At 47.8% G+C, this 6,142-nt stretch overlaps 1 protein-coding gene across 2 annotated transcripts in view; it reads left to right on the top strand.

Moving 5' to 3' along the window:
• The first annotated feature begins 5,950 nt into the window (after nucleotides 1-5,950).
• Nucleotides 5,951-6,142, top strand: part of ACSF3 (acyl-CoA synthetase family member 3) — a 77,155-nt gene continuing 76,963 nt past the window's right edge. For both annotated transcript variants that reach the window (XR_010747027.1, XM_066349677.1), the window contains exon 1: nucleotides 5,951-6,018. The gene's annotated coding sequence lies outside the window, so the exon portion shown is untranslated. The remainder of the gene's footprint in view (nucleotides 6,019-6,142) is intronic.

Raw genomic sequence — 6,142 nt, 5'->3', positions numbered from 1 at the left:
GGGGTCTGTAACCCCTACCCCAGGCTGCAGCTGACTAGAAAATTTTAAGTGCCTCCAGAGCTGACTCAGCGCCATCAAACCTCTTCTCAGTTAGCAGTGTGAGAGCCTGCAGCAGGAAGGTAATGTGTTCACAGTTTGCAGAAGCTCCCTTTGTGAAGAAACTGCTGCCAGCCAGATTTGTGTTTTGCTTTAATCAAATGAAAAGGTGTGACCCAGACGCCCCCAGCAGTTTGGGCTCATTAAGCTGGAGGTGTAAACGGAATTGAGGGAAGGGGGGCAGTGATTCCTTCCCGTTTCTGTGCCAGTTTCCAAGATGTTCCAGCTGCAAGGATTCCCTCTGGGAAAGGCTGTGGATTGGGAGTGCATGGGGGTCCTCTGGGCAAGGCGGAGCTGCACCAGAGCTCTGCCCAAGTTGTTGGGGCAGGCAGGAGCAATCCACTCCATATAGAGGCCTCAGACACTCTTGTCTGCCTCCGGAGACACCATCCCATTCCTTAGCATCCATTTACCAATGGCTGCTCTGAGTTCTCTGTTTGAGGAGCTGGCCATAACAATGCTGATAATGACAGCAGTGAAGAGGAGCAGCAGTTAATATTTATGAGCAGCTTTAGGTGTTCTGGCTCCTTGATTCTCACAGCAGGATTAAGCTAGGACCTGAGCTGGGTGCTGTCATTATCCCCTTTTATAGATGAGAGCAGTCGGCCACCAACAATGCTCCCTTACATTTGTAGGGGGCTCCCAGCTGGAAGCAGCTGCAGACTGAGAGGCCAGTGCCACACAGCAGTGCAGAGGCCACACTCACACAAGACTCCCTCCTAAGGATACCTCTCCTCCAAGGGTCAGATACAAGTGTAGCTCAGGTCCAGAACAGATGGGACTCTCTCTGGAAGGGTCCAGGGGCAGTGAAGAGCTCAGCCCAGTGGGCTTACCTGCTCCTGAATGATAAGGGAGCATTAAGCTACAGAGGTGCAAGATGGATTTCAGCACTTTTACATGCAGGGCCAGCTCCCCACCAAATTGAAGGGCCCTGGAGGCCATGCCAGCCCCTGACTACACATGCAGCTAGTGGGGGAATGCGTGTATTTACAAAGCAGAGCTAGCAGCAATCTCGGAGTTTGTCTCTAGGGAAGATAACTGCTTCCATTTCTCAGGCTATCCCTTAGAACTTGTACAAGTACATAGGAAGAACTCCTAGTGTACACACAATTTTGTATTCTTATTTTTAAATTGCAGAATTTAGGAAACTGTTTTATGCTATTTTTATTCAACCACAGATAGCTATAAACAATTCTTGTGTTGTTGTCGTTGTTGTTGTTGTTGCTGTTCTTCTTCTTCTTCCCAACTGAGAGGAGGGGAGATAGAGAGACAGACTCCTGTATGTGCCCTCACCAAGATCCACTCAGCAGCCCCCATCTGGAACCGATGCACTGCACATCTGGGGCCATGCTCACAATCGAGCTATTTTTAGCACCTGAGGTGGAGGCTCCATGGAGTCATCCTCTGCATCCAGGGCTGATGCACTTGAACCAATTGAGCCATGGCTGCAGGATGGGAAGAAAGAGAGAGAGAGAGAGAGAAATAAGGGTGAAGGATGAAGAAGCAGATGGTCTCTTCTCCTGTGAGCCCTGAATGGGAATTGAACCTGGGACATTCACACAGCAGGTTGACGCTCTACCACTGAGCCAACTGGCCAGGGCCAATTCTAGTGTTTCTATATAGCTTCACTGTTATCCTTTTAATGACTATGTTATATCTCATTATTTTGCTCTCTACTAATTTACCAAGCCTGCAGTAGGATACTTAGGTTGTTTCTCTATTTGTAGCTATAATAAATAACACTGCCACAAACATTTTTTAGGATACAGCTCGTGGAATCAATTCATTCTTTATGGAAAATGTTGGTCTAGTATTGTGTGGGGAAGAGTATGATTTTAAAGCCTGGGGCAGCCTAACCAGGCGGTGGTGCAGTGGATAGAGCGTTGGACTGGGATGCCGAGGACCCAGGTTCGAGACCCCGAGGTTGCCAGCTTGAGCACGGGCTCATCTAGCTTGAGCAAAATAAAAAATGCTCACCAGCTTAGACCCAAGGTTGCTGGCTCAAGCAAGGGGTTACTTGGTCTGCTGAAGGCCCACGGTTAAGGCACATATGAGAAAGCAATCAATGAACAACTAAGGTATCACAACAAAAAAAAACCCTGATGATTGATGCTTCTCATCTCTCTTCGTTCCTGTTTGTCTGTCCATATCTATCCCTCTCTCTGACTCTCTCTGTCCCTGTAAAGAATAAATAAATAAATAAATAAATAAATAAATAAATAAATAAAGCCCGAGGCATGAATGTCTGTTTGTTTATTCGGTGTCCCAGCCATGAAAAGGTGAGAGGCATGTAGCAGGGAGGCAGTATGTAGAGTTCTGGTTTCCCATCCCAACTCTCACTTTGTAGAAGTGTGAACATGGACACATTACAATTTCTCTGAGCCTCAGTTTCCTCATGTGTGTTTTGGATACAATGCAGCCTTTTCCATAGAGTCCCACGGCTCACACCTCACTGCCCTCAGGCCCCTGCTACGATAGATGCCCTCCTCAGAGGGGCTCTGGGACCTCTGTGCCTGAAAGTCTTCTCCATCACCTTGCCTGGCTTGATTTTCCTTCAGAGCACTTATCGTCTCTCTGTTAGCTGAAACAAAATGCGACAGACTGGGAGGCTTAGACAACAGATACTTATCACAGTTCTGGAGGCTAGAAGTCTAAGACGGAGGTGCCAGCTGCTCTGATGCCTGATGCGAGCCCACTTCCTGGCCTGTAGATGTCGTCTCCAAGTTCTCTGTGGCTCTTATAAGGCCACCAATCCCATCCTAGGGGCCTCTACCCTCATGACTGCATCTATTCCTAATTGCCTTCCAAAGGCCTCATTTAATACCATCACATTAAGGGGGTGAGTTTCAACGTGCGAATTTGGGGTGGGGGACAGAAACATTCAGTCCATAACCTCATCACATGGTGTGTTATTTATTTGTCTATTTATTCACCCAGCCCATCCCCCCATGCCACAAGCATGTGAGCTACAGCTGGGCAAGGGCTCTGCCTGAATGCCTCTGCCTGGAACATGCCTAGGGACACATTTCACCTGCACAGACAGCTGCCTGTATGTCTCATGAACTTCTAGGAAGTCACGAGGAGGTGGTGGAAGCATGGCAGTTCTGTGTTACTCAGTGGAGGGTGGAGGAAAGATGATAGAATTTGCATGTGGAGGATAATCCAGTTCCTCCTCCCATTGTGTGTCTGGTGGAAAGCAAACCCTTGGAATTCTCTTAAAGTGTTTAGGGGACCAGAGGCAAGAGTATAGCTGAGATGACAGAGTTGGGAAGGGGCTGCCTGACAGCTAAGAGGAACCACATCTACATGAACACCCTAAAGTACTTCCTTATCCCCTCCCCCTTAAAATTTATTTCATGGTCTAGTTTAACTTTTATTTTTTACACACAGCTATACATCCACATTATAAGGAACCACCTTCTCATTCCAAATCACCAGAGACACCAACTTTATGTCCACAGGCCTGGATAGGCTCCTCAGTCCTCCCTTTCAATTTCTGTTTGTTCCTGTGATGGACACTCCGGGTTCCCTCTCTCCCACTACACCCTGTCCTCTACCCCACACACTTCCTGTGCCCCATCTCTCCCTCCCAGAGTCTACCATAAACTCGGTTAGATCAACATCCATGTTTGCACGTGAATGTTTACATTCTAAATGTTTACATCATTGTCATTCTGTAAACATTACTGGGAATGGAGCCTCCTAAAACAATGTGATTACTTTGCCTTTGCTGCACATCTTCCGTTTTCTCAGTATTTCATCATCACTTCATTTTTTTCTTGATCAGTTTTCTATGTATTTATCTCTCCTCTTTGCCCAAAGTTTCCCTCAATTGTTCAAATCTCCTGTTGACAGAGCAAACACACCAGCCAGCCCATTAGTGTTGCCTTCCTGTGGATGACTGTTCCCCATCTGTCAGGTGGGGGTCCTCCAGGAGTTGTAGGAGACAGGGCCAGTGAGGAAACTAGGATTTGACTCAGGGTCTAACTGACCACTCTAGATGCTGTGCTAGGAACAGACTGAGGAGGGCAGTGCAATTAGGGACAGCAGAAGGGGGCTGTTTTAGTAATCAGGTGACACAAGGGGTTCCCCTGGGGTGGTTACAGTAGAGATGGTAGGAAGTGGCTAGTTCTGAAATATTTTGAAGGAAAGGCCAACAGGGACTGGATGTGAGGTGGGAAGGAAGGAGAGGAATCTGGAGGACTGAGCACCAGGAATGATGGACAAGATAGGAAGGCTGTGGCCAACTGCTTAGGGAACTGTCTTAATCCACTTGGCCTGCTATAACAGACCCTATAGATGGGGTGGGTTATGAACAACAGACATTTTTTTCTCGCAGTTCTGGAGGCTAGAGGTCCAAGATTAAATCGCCAGCAGATTCAGTGTCTGGCAAGAGCTGCTTCTTCTTAGATGGCCATCTTTTCCTAGTGTCCTCCTCACATTGCAGAAGGGACAAGGGAGCACTCTGGGGTCTCTTTTATAAAGGCACTAATCCCATTCATGGCATCTCTGCTCTCATGATTTAAGTGCTTCCTAATATCTCACATTGAGGGTTAGGTTTCATCATGTAAATTTAGGGGGACAACACATTCAGTCTGTAATAGGGAAGATCCTGAGTTCACATGCGGCCACATCAGGTGTTGGACATCAGGTGTTGCAACATCCAAGTGAGATGTTGCATGTACGATTTAGGATCTTCCATACTCCCATGTTCTGAAATATTCCAATGCTATTTGCTCAGTTGCTGTGGGCACACTTTTCCTCACTGTACCAGGCACTCTGTGGCCCTCAACCCAGAAGCTCATGCTCCTGAGTTCTGCTCATTTCCTTTAATTTATTTGAAGGTTTCCTCCTCCTGTCTTATCTGCTTACCCTTCCTAAAACTACTATATTTTTCATATTGGATCTCCTGGACAGGCCCATTTCTTTTGTGTTATTTTGGTTTGTTTTTTTTTTGTTTTCATCCTCTCCTGTTTTCCATCTCTTATTCTTTTTGTTCTATTTCTAAGAGATTTTTCACCCCGTTTTCTACTTGGGTTATTATATTCTGAACCTCCAAGAGCTCCTTTATATTGCTGAAATGTTCTTTCCTGGAGCATCTTGTTGCTTTATGACAGAGAATCATACTCATCTATTCTGTTTGACACCTACCAGGGTGCCAGCTGAGGTCCCACAAGTTCAGGTTTGAGCCTATGTTCAATGCCACATCTTCCCTGAGATTCAGCTCTTGTCTCCCAAGAAATCCTTCCTCAGGCTCCTGAGAGGTCTCGGGGGCTCTCCAAGGACAGGTCAGCTGCCTCCTCAACAATCATTATCAGGGAGAAAGAGGAACGGAGAGAATAAATGTGCTACAAACTGTGTGTATGTGGTTCTATGGATAATTTGTGCTTACTGTCAGATGGCAAAGCTATCAAAGTATTATTTATATTTTAGAAAAAATAACATGTTCCAGTCAACTGAATGGACTTCTGCGTCTGGCTGTAAACTTTTTCCTTTGCTGTGCCTGAAGTTAAAACATCTGTCAACCTAGCTGAGTGTCTGTATCCAGGTTCCAAGTCCTCTTAAACACCCAGGGAGCCAGTTGAGCAGCAGGCTCTCCCAGTCCCAGGGAGGGCTGGGGGACAAGATGCATTTTAACCGACCTGCTGTAAATTCTAATTCTCAGACGCTTTGGTCTACAGCTGCATGTCCAGTCGAGCTACTAAGTTGGGATTAAAAGCAAATACCCCTCTCTTCTCGGGCCTCATTCCTGGCGAGGCCGCACGCGGGAGATTTAGAGGGAACACTCACGCTCGGAACCCAGCGCAAGGGCGCCGCACCACGCCGGGGGACGCTCTTAGCCAGCGGACGTGGTGTGCGCGCGCAGCGGCGGTTCCGGTTCCGACCCGGCGGGAGGAGGAGCGGGAAACCGCGCGGGCCGAGGTAGATCCAGCTCCCCAAGCCCCACAATGTCTGGCGGGGCCCGCGGCTGCTCGTGCTCCTGGTTCCGCGTCCAGCCCCTCCCCCTTCCTCCTGCAGCTTAGCAGGTTGTCCTCTTCCTGGCCGC

Source organism: Saccopteryx leptura, chromosome 9 (assembly GCF_036850995.1).
Source record: "Saccopteryx leptura isolate mSacLep1 chromosome 9, mSacLep1_pri_phased_curated, whole genome shotgun sequence".
In the NCBI taxonomy this organism is placed as follows: Eukaryota; Metazoa; Chordata; class Mammalia; order Chiroptera; family Emballonuridae; genus Saccopteryx; species Saccopteryx leptura.
The sequence above is the reverse complement of the archived record's forward strand: the minus strand, read 5'-3'. Positions and strand labels throughout refer to the sequence as shown.